The sequence below is a fragment of the Saccopteryx leptura genome, chromosome 2, assembly GCF_036850995.1.
Source record: "Saccopteryx leptura isolate mSacLep1 chromosome 2, mSacLep1_pri_phased_curated, whole genome shotgun sequence".
Lineage (NCBI taxonomy): Eukaryota > Metazoa > Chordata > Mammalia > Chiroptera > Emballonuridae > Saccopteryx > Saccopteryx leptura.
Window position 1 is genome coordinate 143,852,485 of NC_089504.1, and position 20,190 is coordinate 143,872,674.

The 20,190-nt window shown below is 42.1% G+C and overlaps 1 protein-coding gene across 5 annotated transcripts in view; it reads right to left on the reverse strand.

Annotated features, from left to right (window-relative positions):
* The window catches only part of PRICKLE1 (prickle planar cell polarity protein 1), a 214,417-nt gene that overhangs the window by 19,651 nt on the left and 174,576 nt on the right, over nt 1-20,190 (reverse strand). Inside the window, exon 1 of one of the 5 annotated variants that reach the window (XM_066368980.1) lies at nt 2,767-2,856. The exons of 1 other annotated variant lie outside the window; for it this stretch is intronic. The gene's annotated coding sequence lies outside the window, so the exon portion shown is untranslated. Of the gene's footprint in view, nt 1-1,885; nt 1,930-2,477; nt 2,693-2,766; nt 2,857-20,190 lie in introns of those variants that run through there. 3 more of the 5 variants (XM_066368979.1, XM_066368978.1, XM_066368981.1) reach the window with 3 other exon arrangements.

Sequence of the window (20,190 nt, forward strand, 5' to 3'; positions counted from 1 at the left end):
AAATGTAGTTGAAGGTCATAACCCTAATTACAAATACCTTCCCCAATGTAACCCCACTCTAGTTCCTATGCGAAGACTCCTTCCACACAGCACAGGAAGATGACTATGAGTAAGTATTCCTCGTGTAAACATGTCCAGGGGAGTTAGAAATCCTCTGATCGCCAAACACCAGAACAGATACTGATTTGTGAAGTCAGTTGGGTTAACATTCCCTAGGTGTCCCCTGCTGCTAAGTGCCATCCAGTAGACCACAAACTGCTTAACAGCTTCTTTATTAAACTTCTTGTTAGCAAGAAGATGCACATCACACACACCCAATCAAGTTACTCTAATTTTTCTAGGCTAAATATGCAGGTGAGTTAAATTTAACTACTGACTAATTTGGTACTACAGAAACTTGTAACACATCCATTCTTCTCAATATACAAATATCACCTTTATGGATATACATATTTCCTTATTTACAATGTCCTTAAAATTAAAAAAGTAAAGTCCAAGACCTACTAAAGTCATAGCTTAGCAAAATGATTACAATCAAGATTCAAATTTCACAGTAAAGAGACACTAAACTGTTATCTCTTTAAAGTTTTCACACACCCCAAGAATGTCTAGTGTCAATGCCTACAGGTCTTCCAAAGACAAAAGTCATTGACAACAGAGCACAATCTAATTTTACTTATATTGAAATGAACTGTAAATGTAACTGTAATAAAAAGTAAATATATTTTTATATAAAAAAACATAATGAAAGTATCTGAAGATATTATTTATAAAACATTCCTTTACTAAAGCTACGTTATACTGACAATTAGTGGCACTAGGCCAGGTGCCCTTTGGCATTTTCTGTATTTTCCAGGTAAACCTCCATCTAACTCGTCCATTTTTCCAACAACTGAGTGGCCTGTCATGTACCATCCAATTGCCAAGAACTATCCATTTTTCCAAGAGGAAACGTGGGCTCTGCGGGGTTTCCAAGCATTCTAATTTCATGCACAAATACATTCCGCGACAGTAAGATAGACTGCTTAACAAAAGGAGGAAACATAATGACAAAGCGTGGTCCTTTGCCAGAGATGCTTTTGGGGTCAGGTTATTTGGCTGTCAACCGGTACATAAAGACAAAATACAAAACGCACGCTGTAGTGTGAGGCGGACCCGCAAGGCACTGTTCCAATGAACTCATTATTTTCCATAATGGAGGACGCAGGTCTTTTCTCAAAATTGTGTTCCAGTCAGTCTCCTATTGATTTTCTGATTTTCTATTTTCAACCGCGGCCCAAGGAAACGGCAGCCAGACTTGACTCCAATGTACACAGAGACTCAGGTTTCACCCTGTCACCTGTTGGCTCCTGAACAACACTCCTTTGTGAAACTTACAGCACTCATTTGAAACAAGTTTCCAGAGAAAACACTTCAAGAAAGTGTTTGAGAAGTCACAAGACTCGAGTTGTAAAAACAAATTCCACACATAGCCTGGTTTATACTGACACAGATTAATGTGAAAACTCGAGCTTTTGAAAAAGGTGTCGAGGAGGGAGCCAAAGGGAAAGGATGTCACCCTTCTCTGGAAAACTCAGCGGTAGCTAACGAGGATCCGCTGGCTCAACCCGTGCCGGCATCAGGAGACACCTTGGAGCAGGCGTCAGCGGCCCCTGCGCCCCGCGATCCCTACCCTCCGCGCAGCGGCTCCAGCCGCCAGGGGGCGCCCGGGGCCGCGGGTCGCATCGGGTCCCGGTCTCGTCCGTTTTCCCGGCCTCCCGCACCTAAAGGCTGAGCTCAAGACCCAGCGGTTGGGAGCGAACCCCTCCCGGCTCCGACGCGAGACCCACGAGAAGAGTCCCCCGGCCCCCACGAACAGAGTCGCTTTCAAACCCCGCTTACCCACCTCCAGAAGAAAGCCTCATGCTGCGGCTGGACTGTGGTACCGAGGGGCCGAGGAGCCCCACGTCTGTCCCCAACTTCCGACGAGAAGTGCCCTGTCCTTGGGCGCGCACCAGCGCGCACCCCTGCGGCCCTCAGCGTCCAGTCCCCGCCGCTCGAATGCCAGCAAGCCCCAGACAGCGGCTCCCACCTGCGACCGCAGGCAGCGGGGCCAAGCGCGGCCTGCAGCCCCCCACACTCGGGCTCCCGCCTCGGCCCGCGGGTCCCCGTGCCCTTCGGCGCGCACTCGCCGCCCACCCGCTCCGCGATCGGCCGAGGCTGGCGCTGTGGTTCCCGCAGGAAAACAGGGCTAGGTGCCCTCCAGGTCACCCTCGCCCACCCATTTCCGGAGGAGACCCTGGCAGGGCGAGGACGGCGAGGCGGGAGCACGGAGAGCTGGGCCCCCGTTAAACCGCGGCGGGCCGCGCCCCCTATCTGGGCGCAGCGCTGGCCCCGCCTGGCGGGCGAGGGGCTCGCCACCACCCGGCCCGGCGTGACGCACTCGCCCCAGCTTGTCCTCGTTGAGACCACTTTCGGTGCAACGCGGCGATTCTCACCCCTGCAATCCCCAAACAACCGTGAGGGTCCGGCAAAAGGTCCTCCCAGCTCCCCGGAGACCCTCTGTCCCCGCCAGCGTTGCTGACTCTGCTCCCGTGTTAGAGTCACCTCGTCCAGGCCACCGCATCCCCCACGCCCCAGCTCCGCCTCTCCCCAGGATCCTCCACCGCGGAGAGAAAAAAACCCGTCTCTACTGTGCTCCGGGAGCCCGCCCGGGACCGGAGATCTTCAAAAGTAACCAGAGCCCGCATTAAAAAAAAAAAAAAAAGAAAAAGAAAAAAAAGTAACCATTTCGCTTCCTGCCGGTCCCACCCCCGACGGAGCGCAGCGGGCCAGCCTCCCGGCTCGCGATGCCAGCTCGGCTCGGTTCCCCGCTCCGGTCCGCAGGAGGCGCCTGCCCAACCTGATCTCGCCACCGCCCTCTTTCCAGGAACTGTCACTGCTGACCGTGCCCCTGGCAGGTCTCCATGAGGTCCCGCGAGCACATTATTCCTCGAAAAGCTACCCACCCACTTGGCCAGCCTCTCATCTCCAGCACCTACCTCCATCCACCCGCTCCATTGCTGCAAGCCCTAGTGAGTGGAGCAGCTGAGAGGCAAATACCCCAGGACGCTTATGTAAACTCCCCCTCCCGCAGGTGCACGGGGACCACAAAACGCTGGGAGAATATGCAAAGCCACCTCTTAAAGAAATCGTCTCCACTCTGCCCATAACAATGATGTCAGCAAATGGCACATTTAACCAAGTTCTTCCTGGTAAGGGCTTATTAACATATGAATTCTCCCCATAAGACTTTTCTTGCATTTCGAAGTGATTCCTTCTGCTTAGCGCTGAGAATTTATTTTTATCAGTAAATAACAAAAGAAAAGGAGCCGGGTCACGGATGCATTTAAGTACATGAACAAGAGTCTTTTTATAGGCAGTTTAAGTGAATATCATTATTCAAACACAAGAACGTGCCCCATACTTAAGGCTAATCTTGTTTCTAAGCTATTTCTAGGTACACTAAGAAAAAGTGAAGCTTGGCATTAGGTATCTACAGAAAGGGCCAAGAAAAGCAAAAACAGAACCTCAAAGCAAGCCCAGAAAGTAATGATAGATTAATATCTGCAGCAGAGGTCTGAATCTGTTCAAATTTTCATTTCTGCAATATTCAAGAGCTTTGCCATTTTATAAAAGGCTAGGAAATAAAAGCAACTAAAAATAGTCTATTTCCTTCCGCATCCTACTTTTTTTTTTTTTTTGGTTAGGTTAAAGAAAAGAAATCCTTGTACCATCAGAATTCCTTAGGAGTGGTTTGCAACATATATGTTTCTACACTATACAACTTAACAATGGCCCATTGTAACTAATTTAAAAATACACAAACAAGTTGCCATAAATAGAGCAGTCAAGTAAATAACTCTGGCCAATTTCTGTTATCTCTGCTGCAAAGCAAGGAGCTGAGAAGTTGCTTTTTTTTTTTTTTTTTTTAAGTTACTTTTTTAAAGTGGCAGAGTCCAAAAAAAAAAAATTGTGGCTCTGCTGGTAGGTTAGTTTGGAAACACTGACTGAGACAACAGGATTTGAAATTCAAATAGACTCTGTTGGCCAATATGGATTCTAGTTTTGAAGACAGTTCCCAAACAGCTCTAAGATAGAGCTCCTCTAGCCTTCCGGTGGGTGGGGATGTGTGGGAGGATGGGGAGAGGACTTCAAAGGTCCTCTGTGGAGCTGTGAGATTAACCAGGAATACCTAGGTTAGATTTCCTTTTTCCTATTTCATTCTGTTCGGCTTCCTCCGGGAAGTCATCAACTGACAGTATCTATTGGACAAGTGTGCAATCAGTTTGGGATTTAAATCAAATCCTAAACTATCATGTCATTATGATAAAGGGAGGATCAGCCCACCCATGTTTTAGGTCAAGTGGATCCTTTTTGAAACAGCTTTTAAAGGGGAGCCACACACAGTAGCCAAGGCCACAGAACCCTCCCAACTACAAACCACAGCAACGCATCAGTATTAAATGCCAGCCATTGTAACTGTGCTTCCTCTAACTCAGTTACTTATAAATACTGCTGGTTACATTTTCAAAAGGTACTGCCAGCTTCATTTCTTTTCTGCTTTTAGTGATGAAGCAGTTTGGAGACAGTTAAACGCTTCCATCTAATGTTCAATCTGAATGCAACAGCCTATACAGTCTGGTCTGAAAGGCATTGTTATTGTCCAGGGTGAACTTACAGGATGAAGAGCAAGGACCCCCACCAGCACCTTTTTGTTTTTAGCCAGGTGGAATATTCATTGCTCGCAGATCACACTTGAAGGGAGGCTGAGAAAGGAAGCCTAGAAATTCACAGGACTTGCTTCTCTCACCCTATCCTGATCTCTGCTCTATTGTCACCTCTTCAGAGAGGCCTTCCAACCCCCTTATTCCCAAGTATCACCCCTCCCTCTTGTCGCTATTTATCTTCATAGCACTTAGCATTGCTTGATAGCTATTTGTTCATGTTTACTGTCTCTCTCTTCTGTTAGAAGGTGGAGACTTTGGAGATTCATTACTGTGTTCTCAGCACCTAAAATCATGCCAGGCACTGTGGTAGACAAGTTCAATAAACATAAGTTAAATGAATGAATGATTTTTGGACATCCTTCTCAGACCTTCACAGCTATACCATACCCATACAGGTTAACTCCATTTCTAATCTAAACCCAGACTGTACTGCAATGTCCTATGGGAGGAGACTACGATAGAAAAACAGAAAAATGCCAAGGGCATTTGTTTGTCAAATGCCAGCGAGCTCTATTGGGTCTGGAAGAAAGAGATAAAGTACAAAATATAAAGCAAACCTTGGTGCTTTTCCCTGGTGCTCCTGTGATTTGTACATAGTGACCTTGAGGTCTCTTTTGCTCCATGCCTGTTTTTTTTTTCATGTGTAAAACAGACCTGCTTACTAGTTTTAAGAGTTGTTCTTGGTCTCAGACATTTGGAAGGATTTGTAACTAATTGCCAGCAGTCTAGGAAAAGTCAATTTGAATGACTGATGTCACTAAGTTTTTTAATAGAAAAGAGAGATCAAGGGCTCCAATATTCATCGAATGACATCTCACTCACAGAGTCTGAGGGGCAGTCGGCATATAGCATATATGATGTTAAGTAGGGTGACAGTGTTGGTCTTCATTGAGGGCATAAAACAGCAGTTTGCTTGTTCTGACCATGGATTGTTCTGACTATGTAGATTTAGGTAACTAAGAAGTGCAAATAACACCTCTATGTGAGATGTAGTTTCTAATTTAAATGGTTTTCCTGCCCTAGCCAGAGAGCTCTCTTGGTTACAGAGTCGTCCTAATAAGCAAAGGTTGCTAGTTCTATCCCTAGTCAGAGCACATGCAGAAACAGATTGATGTTTCCATCTGTCTGTCTCTCTCTCCCCCCCTCTCTAAAATCAATAAATAAAACAAATGTTAAGTGGCTTTTAAACCTTTTCTTAAAATCATACAATTTTAGAGTTGCCAACAACCTAAAAGGATCCAGAAGAATTAACTGTAATAATTCTTCATGCTTGTTACAAAATCCGTTACTGCTGACAGTTTATGTTAAATGCTTTTCTTTCTTGTCAATTTTAAAGGTTTCTGTTATACCTCAGATTGGGCCCCATACCCTGTGGGTTACTGCACATTTGTAAATTCTAGTTACCATTATCTGAGTCTGCAGCACCCCCAGGGAAGGGCCCCTAGGCAGGTATCAGCTCTTCCAGGAGTTAACAGGCATTATGGCATTTTATAATAGGTTGCAGTTTCTCTAGGTCTCCAATTACTTTCTTTCCCCTTTGATTATATTTAAAGCAATGTGATTAGAGAGTACTGGTTCTTTAACATTTTCTACACCCAGTCCCTCTTTAGATTTACTACTCCAATCTTCCCTCCCCTACTCAAACCTCCTTTGTGAGTGAGGTAAATCCTCCCTTCAAAGTTCCCTGATGCATGGGGTTTGGGGTCAGGAGACTTAAATGTCTATTTTCTGTCAATTACTAGCTCTGTGGCACTGGAATAAATCACATCTCTAAGGTATCAGTTTGTTTGTTTTTTTCATTTCTAAAAATGAAATGGGCTATGTCCACGGTTAGAACTTCTGAGGAGGAAACAGTCCATATTGCCACTAAAATAGTCATCTTAATATAGAAACAGATGTACAGTAAGGGAAACTGCTCTGTTGAAGCTCTGGGTTGGTTTTTCCCAGAGCCCTCCCACAACTCCCTTCTCCTCCCACCCCCCATTCTTCCAAAGGGGCCCTCAAACTCTTCCCCCTGGAACTAGATGCTGCCAGAGGCTCCACCAGTTCTAATAGTTGCTGGGTCTTTTAAAACTCAATAGCTGGTTATGATACTAACATCAGATAAGTCTTTATGGCTGTGCTGTATTGATTCTACAGCCCAAGCTGGGTGGGGGAACACGGGATCAGGTCCTTTCATTTGACTTCTGTTCAGGGTTATAATTTCTAGTAACAATTGGCAGCTATCTTTGCCCACTTCTCCCCCTCTGTACCAACTACAAGTGGTCCCTCATCTATTGCGGGGGTCAGGTTCCTGAACTCCCCGCGACAGGCGAAAATTCACTAAGTAGTGACCTTATATTTATTTATTTATTTATTTATTTATTTATTTATTTATTTATTTTTAAGGCTTTATTTTGATTTAATAGTCTTTTGAATATGTTTTAATTAATATTTTAATATCTTTATATTGTTTTCATTTTTTAGGCTATAAAATGCTTATTTTACCGCAAAAATAATTTAATAAATATCTAAAAATACCTATATATTGCAAAATCCTGCAATATAGTGAAAAATCTGCGATACAAAATTAGATATATACAATTTCAAAATCCGCGATACAGGGAGACCGTGAAAAGTGAACGGCGATGTGGCGAGGGACGACTGTATTCTGATATACCTGTTCCCCACCCAGGAATGGTTTGCTACTTTTTATGGACAGATGATTAAACTAGCATTCAGGGATCCTGACCTTGAGTTCTTCAATCTTTTTAATTCCTGTAGAGATCTGTGGCTTACCATAAACATTTTTAAGACTACACTACGGAAAAATGCCAAAATGTTAAGATATGAAGACTAAATCTTCCAATAAACATTGAAAAATCCATACATGAAAAGAAGCCAAGAGATATTAAGATGCAAACGATATAGTATGATCACATTGTTATAACTAATAATATATAGACAAGTATACCCGTAGAGAAACTACTTAGATACACATAAATAGTAAACTATTAATATGGTTTCTTTATTATTGTTTTTTATGTGAGAGGGGAGGAGATAGTGAAATAGACTCATGCGTGCACCCTGACTGGGATCCACCTGGCAACACCCATTTGGGGCCCAGGCTCTGGTACGGAACTATTTTTAGTGTCTGAGGCTGCCACAGGAACCACCTGAGCTATCCTCAGTGCCTGGGGCCACGCTCAAACCAATGGAACCACTGGCTAAGATGGTTGCTTCTCATGTGTGCCCTGACTAGGAATCGAACCTGGGACATCCGTACAGAGGGAACACGACCTAGTCCAGGTTGAACCACTCAGCTGGATGGTCAAAAGAGTGAGCAGCTCTCAGTAAAGCCGTGGTAATAGGATGGGAGGGCAGGAAGATAGAAGGGACACAGCAGTACCAGGCCTGGCTGCACTTGCCAGGACCTCTCAGCTATTCTAGGGGTTGTGGGGAGCCACAGAAGTTTAAGCAAAAAAGCGTGACATGATCGTATCTACATCCTAATTAGAGGGAGAGGGGAGAGAACAGTGCAGGGCAACCCGATGGGAAGCGCCTAGGAGCTGCCTCGGTAGTCAGAGGCAGAAAGACAAGACAGTGTGGCAGCGGGCCACACACTGGACTTGTGGAAGTTGGTTCTGCATAGTGGGCATTGGAGGGATGGCAGATGGGGTGCTGGCATTCCTAAATGATGGACAGAGGCCATGTTTCCTTGAAAGACACCAACAGTTCAGCCCTGATGTGTGCTCTCACTTGAAACCACAAATATTTTTCACTGCCCATGGGAGACAAACTCAGAGTAATCTGAAGGGTTCACATTTCTAAGCCCAAAGTGTATCTTCCTGTTGATATTTAAAATCAGGATGTAAAACAGTTTTTATGTCCTCTAGTGTCACAGAGATCAGGGTCCATGATGACAAAAGAAACAGGTGTATGATTTTCAGGTTGGGAGCTGATCTATGTAGAAGAACTACCCAAGAGGGAACAACTGGAAAGCTAGTGTGCTAAGTGGGAGTCTACAGTCTAGCAGCTAGTGTTTTACACAAAACATTAAATAATTAATAGTGCTCTGTCTTAAGTTTTAAAAGTATAAGATATTTACTGCTTTATTTCATGCACTATGTACTCAAAGCTATTTTGCTCTCCTGTGTATTTTCTAATATACTTAAACTCTGCACCACCTAAAATGGCTGATTCTCCACAAGGGAACATCTGGGCCAACAAAGGCATGCCAGCTTTTAACACTGTTGCTGTGTGCTGTGACTAATCAAGGTGTTCTTAGAGAGGTGTCAGCAGAGAATTATTTCAGGCAGCCAAAAGCCTCTTGCCAAAAAGAAAAAGGTCAGCAAAACTTTCGAGAATATTTCTTTATCTTATCTAAGATCCCACGTCCTGTTGTGCAACCCAGAGAATTTAAAGGAGGTGATTTTGTAGTGGAGACTGGTTTACAAGCTTTAATTAGACTGTGTCAGGGCCAGGATTTGGAATTCAAATTGTTCTTTTAGTCCTGAGTCACGTAGTTCTAGACAAGTAACAGTCTTTTGATACAAGTTTGTCTTAATATTTCCTTTCTCCTTTATATGTTGGCAGCTTTTAGTCTCATTGAATTATAGAGGGGCTGAGGGCAGGGATCATGTCTGGTTTGTTTTGCGATATATCTCAAGTGCGGAGACACACAGACCTGGTACCTTAGGCACTTGGCCTGGTACATAGTGGATTCTCAGAAAATTTTCGTTGAGTGGGAAAGACTTTTTTCCCATCTGATCTTCCACAGAACCTGATTCAGACCTTGCACAAACTGAGCATTCCTATATATGTCTTAATTACCAGTCCATTGATTCTATTTATTTTCTTTATTTTTATTTGGGTCTTTTTAAAAAAGTGAGTCCACTAATTTGAGGTTCAATTGTCCAGTTTAAGTATAAAATTTAAAGGAATCTCATCAAATTTATCATTTATTCTTTCTGGCTAAGATGCTCTGATCTGAACTACACTTGAACTCTCTTTACAGAGCTCACATTTTAAAAATTATGTTCTTCACCTACCTCCAGATCAATATCCTCCTTCCTCCTCTATTCCTGGTCTGCATATGGTACCGCCCCGTAAGCCAGAAACATGTCCCAGATGTTTTCTCCACTCTAGGTGCCCTCCTTTCCTTCTTGTCTACCTATATTCACTTATCAGATCTCTGCACCCTTGATCTTCTCTCTGTTGACTCTGTACCCCTCCTCCTGGCCCTAAGGAGTGTGGCTGCCCGTCGTCCCTCCCTGGGAGGTTACGGCCATCTAACTGGTCTCATCTGTCCATCCTTTCTCCTTCACTGGATCACCACAAATCCAACTATGCCATCCTTCTCCTTTCAAACCCCTTCTTCAGCGGTTTCCCCACACCTCCATGGGGTAAAATTAGGGTTCTTCACAGTGAAGGCCCTCCATTTCAGGCCCCTACAGATTTCTCCAGGTCCCTTTCCATCGCTTGTCACACCTCAGTTTTGGCTCTGGAACTGGTGGCTTCCAACCAAACCATGCTGCTTCGTGACCACTTGGCTTGTTCTGCTGCATTGTCTACTTGGAGCCGTCCAGTTACTCACCTTAATTTGCTTGTCTAACTCTCACTTCAAGACTTAATTCAGGAGTGGTCAGCCCTATTAGACCAAGGGCTTCTCCACTGTCCTTTCCCTGCTCCAGGATCCTCCATTAGCCCCAAGATCCTCAGACCAGTCCTTCCACCAAAATTACTGCTTATTTTCCTTTGCAACCAGAAATTTTATTTACTGGAGTGATGGGACTCTCTTCCCAAATGCGCACAGCTTTGGGACAACCCAGCCATCTATTTTGGTTAACATTAGCATAGAGAAGAGATACATTTTAAAGAAATACACCTTCTTGTGTTTCTAGCTCCTTTAAAGAGCTTTCCCGAATGCTTCCATTCTCCTTCTGTCAAGCCATCCCGAATAGTTCCGTATCTAGCTATGCTGGGTGAAAGGAGTGATGTCAGCTTGCTGGACTGACATAGTCCACAACAAATATGACCCCCCTCTTGAGTGGTCAGCTCATATTTTCCAGTACATTAACCTTGTATCTAGACTAGATGCTCCCTGTGAAAGTAACTGTCCCCTTCTGTTAGTCACATAATAAAGATGTCTTGATGGAGTAGGCTTCGGTTAAACGTGGTTAATTTTGGTCAGTTGCAAAAGTCCGGACTACTGGAGTGGAGGCTTCTCCAGTGAGTTCCATCAGCTCCACACCCTAAGGTGGCATGGGCTGTAGTTGTTACATGGGCAAAACTGTCTGACCCAACACCCATTTACACTGCTTCATACATTTAATGCACCACCAAGTCCTTAACCGCCTGCTGTAGACCACACTGAAAAATCATTTTCCAGACAAACATAAATGTAAAGTGATCAGAGATGATGTGTACAGCATCAGTCTTAGAGCGCCTAGATTAGTGAAATTGGAAGTCAAATCAGCCAGAGACAAAACACAATCTCTAGGCAAATGGGGGAAGTGGCTGGTATAGAAAGAGAAGAAAACAAGGGTTTTTGAAGGAAAACCTGGGTGTGCTTTCTCTGGAAATGGTCATGGTGGAGAAACTTTTGGTCAGGGAGTAAGGGGTCTGAGTGGAGCTGGAGAATATTCTTAGCGCCTTTAGGGAAGCAAGCACTGCCTTTGGGCATTCCATTGAGTACGGTTTCCCTTTCAAGGCACTGCAGGGACTTAGAGACACTGGTGGAATCAGTATAGGAGGAGGAGTCAAGTGTGGGTTAGAACTGTGTGTCTTTGGAACATGTAGTGTGATGTCACTTCATTTTCTTCAGTGCTGCACTGACAGCACAATGACACCAAATGAACCTCCCTTATGACTTTTACAGTCACAGTATTCGTACGCTGGGCATTGGGCTGAGACCCGTACATGTATTTAACATCCTTATAACAACAGAACGTAGATGTTATATCAGAGAAATAAGGTAAGCTGCTCAACTATCCAATCATGAGCTAATTAGTGTAAAAGCCTGGATTCAAAACCTCGTCAGACATCAAAGCCTATAGTGTTAAAACCACTGCTGTCTGCTTTTAGAGCAGCGTTTCTTCCAGACAGCAAAATAAAATGCTTTGCTTCCCCAACCTGTCCCTCAGCAACATCATTAGAAAGTAGAAAGAATAATTCTAGAATTTTTAAATACTGTTATTATTTTAGGTAGAAATGAAGCAACAATTGTCAGTCTCAGTTAGTGGAGCTCAAGGACAATATTTTGTTCTCTAGGACTGAAGAGTTTGCAGCTCAAAAGAGTTGGATGCCTCCCTATCCCCAACCCTGGGAGCCCTCAGACACATGAGACCCCGAGCTTTAAAGCTGTTCACTGAACCTTTTAATTTCTCAAGATACAAAATCATTTTATTGTCCAAATACAACAAAACCAGCCTGTATTTGAGGATCATTTACAGATAATAGTTGCTCTGCTGCCTATTAAGTCATTACCAGTATCAGGGCGTACTAAGCTCTTACTCAAATATGAGTGTCCCTCTGGATGAGTTCAGCTGCCCAATCAGCACCTCCTCAATTTAGAGGCAGATTGTACTGAACAGAGGACAAATCATGAGAATGGCTCAGTTCATAGTTTGTGGGCCACCCATTCCACTGAACACATCTCACATGACATTCTGAAGGCAAAAGGCACTGAAGTAATGCAGCCATTAATAAACTTGTCAGACAAAATTGATTACAGCTCAACTCCCAGAACCATAATATGTTATTATTTCTTTTTTGCTAAGGTCCTTCAGTTCAGTTCCAGCAAATGAAAAAGGAAGACAACAGAACTAATAATCTGGTGGTATTTCTGAGCAATTCTAATGGCCAGTATGTCTCCTAACAAAAATTCCTTGCAGATGAGCTCAAATAATAGGGGGCTCATATTATGTCACATAGCTTGTGAAGACAATCTGATTCCTACTTAAGGGCAAACTTAACACAAACCCTAGCTCCAATTTAGGACTGCTGACTGCAGTGTTGCTTACATAAATAACACTGGGGAACAATTTTTTTTAAATTTTCTGTTGCATGAGGTTTTAGAACTGTTTCTATATATTTCTGCATTGCTGATTCCAAATCTGAAATCTGTTTTCTTGGTGCATGCTCTAGTTTTTATGCAATTTTAATTTCTTTTTGTTACAGTTAATGGCATGCATTGGTTTTTAAATTGGAGTTAAAGGGCAACAACTCTTGGATTGAACATAACCACAAGGCAATTAATGTTTTACAAACATCACTTTTACATAATTGTAGTTGTTTTTAAATGTAAAAAAATATTATCTGAAAAAACACCCTCTTATTTTGTTTTAAGATTAAATCATGGCTTCTTCGAGTAGGTGTAAATGTAAGAATAATCCTGACACCTTCTGTTATATATGTGGCTGTTACTTCAATGTCAAAGGCGCAATATTTCATCATTTGTGACATGTGCATATATTGCCTAGTTCCCCTTGGTGATCAAGACAAGAATTGGGCTTCATATTGTGTGTCATAATTGTGAGGAAATGCTTCGTGACTGGACAAAAGAAAAATGCAAAGGAATGCCTTTTGGTATTCCCATGGTTTGGCGTGAACCTAAGGACCATAGCAGTGACTGTTATTTCTGTCTGATCCATACAAAGGGCATCGGCAAGAAAAAACGGCATATGATCACATATCCTAATATTCCTTCAGCAATATGACCTATCCCACACTCTGAGACACTCCCGGTTCCAGTTTTTAATGGTTTTATTTCTTCTAAGGATGAAGAAAGTGAACATGGTGATCAAGTGTATTTTGATAAGATGCATGAGGAAATGGTTGTAGAATCTGAAGGGTCTTCTTCTGATGACAAGCAGTCGTTAACTCCTCAGCAGTTTAGCCAACACAAATTGAACGACTTAGTAAGAGATTTGAGCCTATCAAAGAAAGCAGCTGAGTTTTAGCCTCCAGGCTTCAAGAAAAGAATGTACTTCACTGGTCAGCTAAAGTATCCCATTTCAGGAAGCGTGAACAAATTTTTGTGGACTTTTTTCCCGAAGACAAATACTTTGTTTACTATCATGATATCAGTAGTCTTCTCAGCCAACTAAGTGTTACCAGTTACAGTCCAACAGAATGGCGTCTATTTCTTGACAGCTCTAAACAGAGTCTGAAATGTGTTCTCATACACAACGGCAATGTTTCTGCAGCTGTTCCAATTGGTTATTCAACTCATCTGCGAGAAGATTATAATGAAATAAAAATTGTCCTCGACTTTCTGAAGTATGAGGAACATAACTGGATCATTTGTGTGGATCTTAAAATGGTAAATTTCCTGCTAGGACAACAGAGGTTTCACGAAGTATGCTTGCTTTCTGTGTTTGTGAGACAGCCAAGCTCAGGAGAAACACTGCACACAGAAGGAGTGGCCAAAATGTGAAGCTCTGGAAGTAGGGATGCAAAATATTGTGAATGATCCTGTAGTTAAGACTGGATCATTTTCCCCCCACTTCACATTAAACTTGGCTTAATGAAGCAGTTTGTTCAGGCTTTGAATAGAGAAAGTGAATGCTTTCAACATATTGTTTCTGCTTTTCCTGCCTTGTTTTTTGAGAAGATAAAAGCAGGTGTACTCGATGGACCTCAAATTTGAACCCTCATACATGTTGAAGAATTTGCCAGGAAGATGAATAAGGAGGAGAAAGCATCATGGCAGTCTTTGGTGGCAGTTACAAAGAACTTCCTTGGCAACAAAAAAGCAAAAAACTATGAACTTTGGTCAAAGGATGCTGTTGGCTTTCCACGACATTGGCTATAACATGAGTGTTAAGATTCACTTCCTGAACAGTCACCTTGATAAGTTTCCCAAAAATCTTGGAGCTGTTAGTGATGAGCAGACTACTGCTGGAGCATCAAACAAGATTGTCCTCAACAAGTACACAAATGCAAGACCTACAAATGCAAATTTTGCCTGAATATAATTTAAATGTTTTGCACAAATTTTATGATTAAAATAAGTGTTTTAATATGTTCTATTTCAAAATCATAGACAAATTCTGATGCAATCATATCTTTTAGTGTATTAGTGTATTTACTGCATTATATAAATTATTATATTTTCACAAAGATGATGCCCAAGAAGACATTTTACTTCATTATATTAAACTAAATGTTGAAAATTTTACAAGATGAAAACCTAAAATCTTGAATGCAAAAAAACCCTGTAGTTTACAGAGAAAAACTAATGTCAGATTTGAGATCAGCACACTCCAATTAGGTAAGAACAAGTGTTTTGTGGATGCAACAAAAATTTTGTTCCCCAGTGTTATAGTTGACATTTAATATTATATTAATTTCAGGTGTACAGCATAGTGGTTACACATGTATATAACTTACAAAGTGATCCCCCTAAAAAGTCTATAACCTCTGACACCATACATAGTTATTACAATAATATTGACTATTTCCTCTGCTGTACTTTACATCCATCCCACCCCCCAATCCCTCTCCCCACTCCCCTCCCCCTCCCCACCCTTCACCCCCCCACCTCCTGCGCTTCCTGAGCCCCCACCCCCTACCCCCCCATGTGTTCCCAGGGGATGTTCGGGTAAACAGGTGGTGTTTTTTAGGTTTGCTCATTTGTATGGGGGGGCCGCCACCGCTCCTTGCCCTCACGTGCTCCCGGCGCCACTGCTGCTCCTCGCCCCCCCCCCATGCATCTGGACCTGGCGCGCCCCTCGCCTCCTCCCATCTAGTAGCCATCAGTTCTTCTCTGTATCTATGAGTTTGTTTCGTTTTCTCATTTATTTTGTTTTTTAAATTCCACATATAAATGAAATGGTATTTGTCTTTCTCTGTCTGACTTACTTCATTTAGCATAATAACCTCTAGGTCTATTCATGTTGACACAAATGAGGTCATAAGGATATTCCATATTTTTTCCTAAAGGTTATTGTGGTTCTTCTCATATTTAGTTTTTTATTTTACCTTAAATTTCTTTTATAAGTATGATGTGAAACAGTGATTCAATTTATTTTTCCGTTTGGAAAAGCAGTTGTCTCAGCACTGTTTACTGAGTAATAAGCCCATCACTTAATAGATCAGACCACATTTCCATTATTAATCATTTCTGAAGTTTTTAGCTTCTCTTTCCACAGATTCTAACAAGATTCCAGGAATCTCTGAAATGGTTTCTCTACCTTTTGGAAAAGTATGATTGAGATGGGGGAGCAATTTAGTGGAGATTGAAAGTATCATTAGAAAATAGTTTTATGAAGCTCTGGCTGGTTGGCTCAGTGGTAGAGCATCAGCCTAGCATGTGGAAGATCCGGGTTCGATTCTCAGCCAGGGCACAGGAGAAGTGCCTATCTGCTTCTCCACACTTCCCACCCCACCATCTCTCCTTGAATGGTTTGAGCCAAGTTGGTCCCGGGTGCACTGAGGATGGATGCATGGCCTCACCGCAGATGCTAAAATAGCTCAGTTGCTGAGCAACCAGAGCTGTGGCCCAGCTGGGCAGAGCATTGCCTGGTAGGGGCTTGCCAGGTGGATCCTGGTCAGGGCACGTGTGGGAGTCTGTCTCTGCCTCCCTGCCTCTTAATAATAATAATAATAATAATAATAATAATAGTTTTATGACATATCATGTTTTCAATATCTAAAGAGTAAAAAAAAATTTTTTTGAAAGTCCAATGGTATTGTTAGACAACATCTTCAAATGGAGTCACCACTCAAAAGATAAAAGGAGGTCAAATTCCTACACAAGTAACACTTATGATCATCTTCTTGTCTTTCCAAGAACCTTTAAAATGACTTTCTCAAACATGCAGGTGTCTAATCCCTAAGAATACCTTTTGTGACATGCAGCTTTTTTTTTCCACAATAAAAATCTACAAAAAAAAAATGCTGGTCACTCTGTTTCTTATGCCTAATTAAAAGAGTTCTTAGGGAGAATAAACATGATGATCACATACATAAATATGTAGGATCCTTAAAACCCTATGGCAACATCTAGGCATTATTATGCTGACGCTATATCATAACAAATTTACAGTAGAATCAAAAGGGGAAAAAGAATTCAGGATGACCACAATAGTGTGTGCTATCTAGACTGTGAAGAAAATATTCACTGCCACCATCACTAGTGACATTATGAGGAGAAATTAGAAGAAAATGGGCTGGAGTCTCTGCTATGTTGCTCCTAGAAGCCTGCTAACAGGAACGGCAGCTTGACCCTCACTGGGCAGATTCCTGGTGACAGTTTCTGTTTGCAGGAGAGGAGAGCTGACAGTAAATTTACAGAATGGCCTGGGAATGAGAGGACATTTATAGTTTTGTTTTGTTCCAGATGGTTTTATGTTTTAGATGCTCTTAAAGGGGAAAGATAGAGAGGGACCACTTAACCAAGGTACTGAACAGGTACAATTAAAAAAAATTGCTTTCTACTTGCAACTATCAGGGACCCCCTACATTTTACACTGGAATGTATTTTCAGGGCAGATGGAGGAAAGGGGCCAAGCTTCAGGTGTCCCTCTTCTCTATTTCTTTCCTTTGCCGTAAGGTTTTCTTTACGGAGCCTTCAGTCTTAGGTTTCCCTAACCTCCCAATGCAGAACAGGCTAAGAAGAGCAATTAACTTAACAAACCACATGTTGCCTTGCCTTCCTTTTTCTGAGGAGGAAAAATCCAGTTTACAAGAAGAGTATGCAAACTTAGCAGTTAGCTGAACTTAAGGATGGTTTTGAAGGTTTCTTAACCCTAGTCATAGCCATCTTGTAATATCCTAAAATATGAACTGAAACATACAATTATGATAAACTTCTGATTTTACTTAAAAGCAAACAGAAGACGTTAAGACCATAGGTAATAGTTTACAAAATTCATTTTGATTTTTGGGGCGATATGAATATTTTACCTAGGCCAAAGATAAGACTTGCAATAAAAAAATTAATTTTAAGGATTTCACTGTGAAATTGACACTAGTGCCTTCTAAACCCTGGATTAACAATCTCTACCTGGGTTTCCACAGACCTGCCTAAATCATTCAAACATTTTTATGGCTCAATTCAGCTGTCAAAGAGAAGAGGTTTTTTTGTTTTGTTTTGTTTTACTTTGGGAAAGAGAAGAGTCTTTAGACCTGCTACTTATCCAGTAAAGTCCTGGGCTTAGTTACTTCCACCTGGGATGAGCGTGTCCAGACGTCTCTCACATTCATTTTACACAAGGGGAGAGAGTCTTTGGAATGCTGAGTAGTAAAGAAATTAAGACACACTAAAATATCTGGAATTTTCCCCAAATAGACTATTACAATATAGATCTTACAAAATCATCTCAAGTGATGTCCTATTCTGAGCTCTTCAATGTAACACATACACACCATACATTTAAGAGCTGCTGACTTCAGTATCTGTTCAAAGGAAAACACTCTATAATCAAAAAGAAATAAAATAAGAAATTAGGAAAGCTGATTTTCTTCTGGGTCTTACAGTCATAGGAAATGGGAATGGGAGCCAGAGTGACTCCATTTTCTCTCTTTATTCCTCACCCCAATCAATACACAAAAGATTATTCCCAGCTGCTGGGGTTATTCTCAGCTGTGGGAATCTCTGATTTATCCCCCACTTCTCCCCTCTCTCAACTCAATAAATGGATAAAGGTTAGGTCAAGTGTGAGATTCCTACAGCTTCCACAAATAACCTACCTCCTTATGTCCTCCCATTATCATCAATAGAGGGTTCTGATTATTTAATTATGTAATAAAGGGGATTGCTGGCAAACAGAGAGGCTTTCAACAAACATGTATTGTAATTTTCGAGTTTGTAGCAAAAAATCAGAAACAAAACCTCACTTCCTTACAAATACCAGAGATGGATTTTAGGAGTTCTACATAATAATCACACTGAAGCATCAATTCTGTTGATGGTTTACTAAAAAAGAAACAAGATGTGAAGAAAAGTGGAATCCTAGGAAAAGCCTACAGCATAAACCTTGAGGGTACTGAAAAGCAGGGGATGGCAAAGCTGAACACATACTTCTGCAAACAGAGCCCGAGTCAGCTCAGAGGCGCCTGTCCCAGACAGGCGTTCTGGCAGTGGTGCCAGGAAAGGAAACTTCTTGTTCAGAGAAATTTGGTGGGCAGAGTACAGGAAAATGGCTCGGTTGTAATTCAAGTGTCCTTAAGGAGAATGTTCTGGCAGGGAACAAAGGGCACCTGTTTCCAAAAACAGCACACTTGGTGGGCAGAAAATCTGAATGGAATGAGAGTCACTCAGAAACGGACTCCCTAGATGGGTTACGGCTCTCTTTTGGTGGCATCCAAGCCAATAGGGACATTAGGGAGCTATCTGGATGCAAACTTGGCTGTGTTAAAAATATTAAATGAGGTTTGTATTAGTTTGGACTTCATGGCTATAAGTAACAGAAACCAAACTAATGTAAGGAGAAAAGGGTGGGGAGTGATGATTTAGGGGGAGGGTATAGAGGTGTCTCCAGCAGCACAGGGCAGAAATGTAGCTGAGCTTCAGGAAACGACTGTGATTCAGAAAAGGAAACCCTCAGAAGTCTAGGCAGATTCTCCTCTGCTCCTGCTTCTTTCTGGTTAACCCTTGATGCTTCTCTCCTTGCAGACAGGACTTAGTGGCTCCTTCATCTGTAAAATAAAAAATGGCCACCTCCCAGTTCAGGGGTGAGAACCCAACGTGACTGTCAAGGGCTCACCCCTTGACAGCATTTCCATGAAGGCAGATGGATTGGGATTTGAGTGTGTGTGTTCTGTGGGCTGCAGACCAGTACTTCCCAGTGGAGGTGGAATTGTTCGTCCTGCACAGATACTCCAAAATGTCTACTGAATCGATTTGAAAACTTCTCTCTGTAGACTGGGGCAAGAGTATTTGCTATTAGGATGGATGGTTTTCTACATTGATGGTGATCAAAAGCAAGTAATGCTGAGCTGACAGAAAATCACCTAGAAAGCCCTAAAATATACAGATGCCTGGATCCTATTCCTAAAGATTTTGATTCAGTTAGGATCCAGAAATGTGCATTTCATACTGTCTCCCTAGTTAATTGCAACTTGTAACTGGGTTTAGGAACCATTGGTCTACATACACCATTCACTTTAGTAAGTAGTTTTCCTAAAACAATGATACATTTGTGGAATGAGATAGTGGAGATAGTTAACAATGGGTGTTTAGTTAATGCACAATTCCACCTGCACACTCCAAGTCTTCAATGTTGCTCAGGAAGCAGTCATGCTGATGAGTGAATTTCGGATTTCTTTCATGAAAAGTTCTGAGAGTATATGTCACTTTAAGGATTTCACACACCTTAGTAAAGATGTCTTAAGTGAAAACTAACTTCTCTTTTATTATGTTAGGTGAGACTATTCTTTTGATGTGGCTTGTGGTGCTGGTTTTCATCCACAAAACCTTTGAAAACTATAGTTTCTCATAAATGTTTGTAGGATG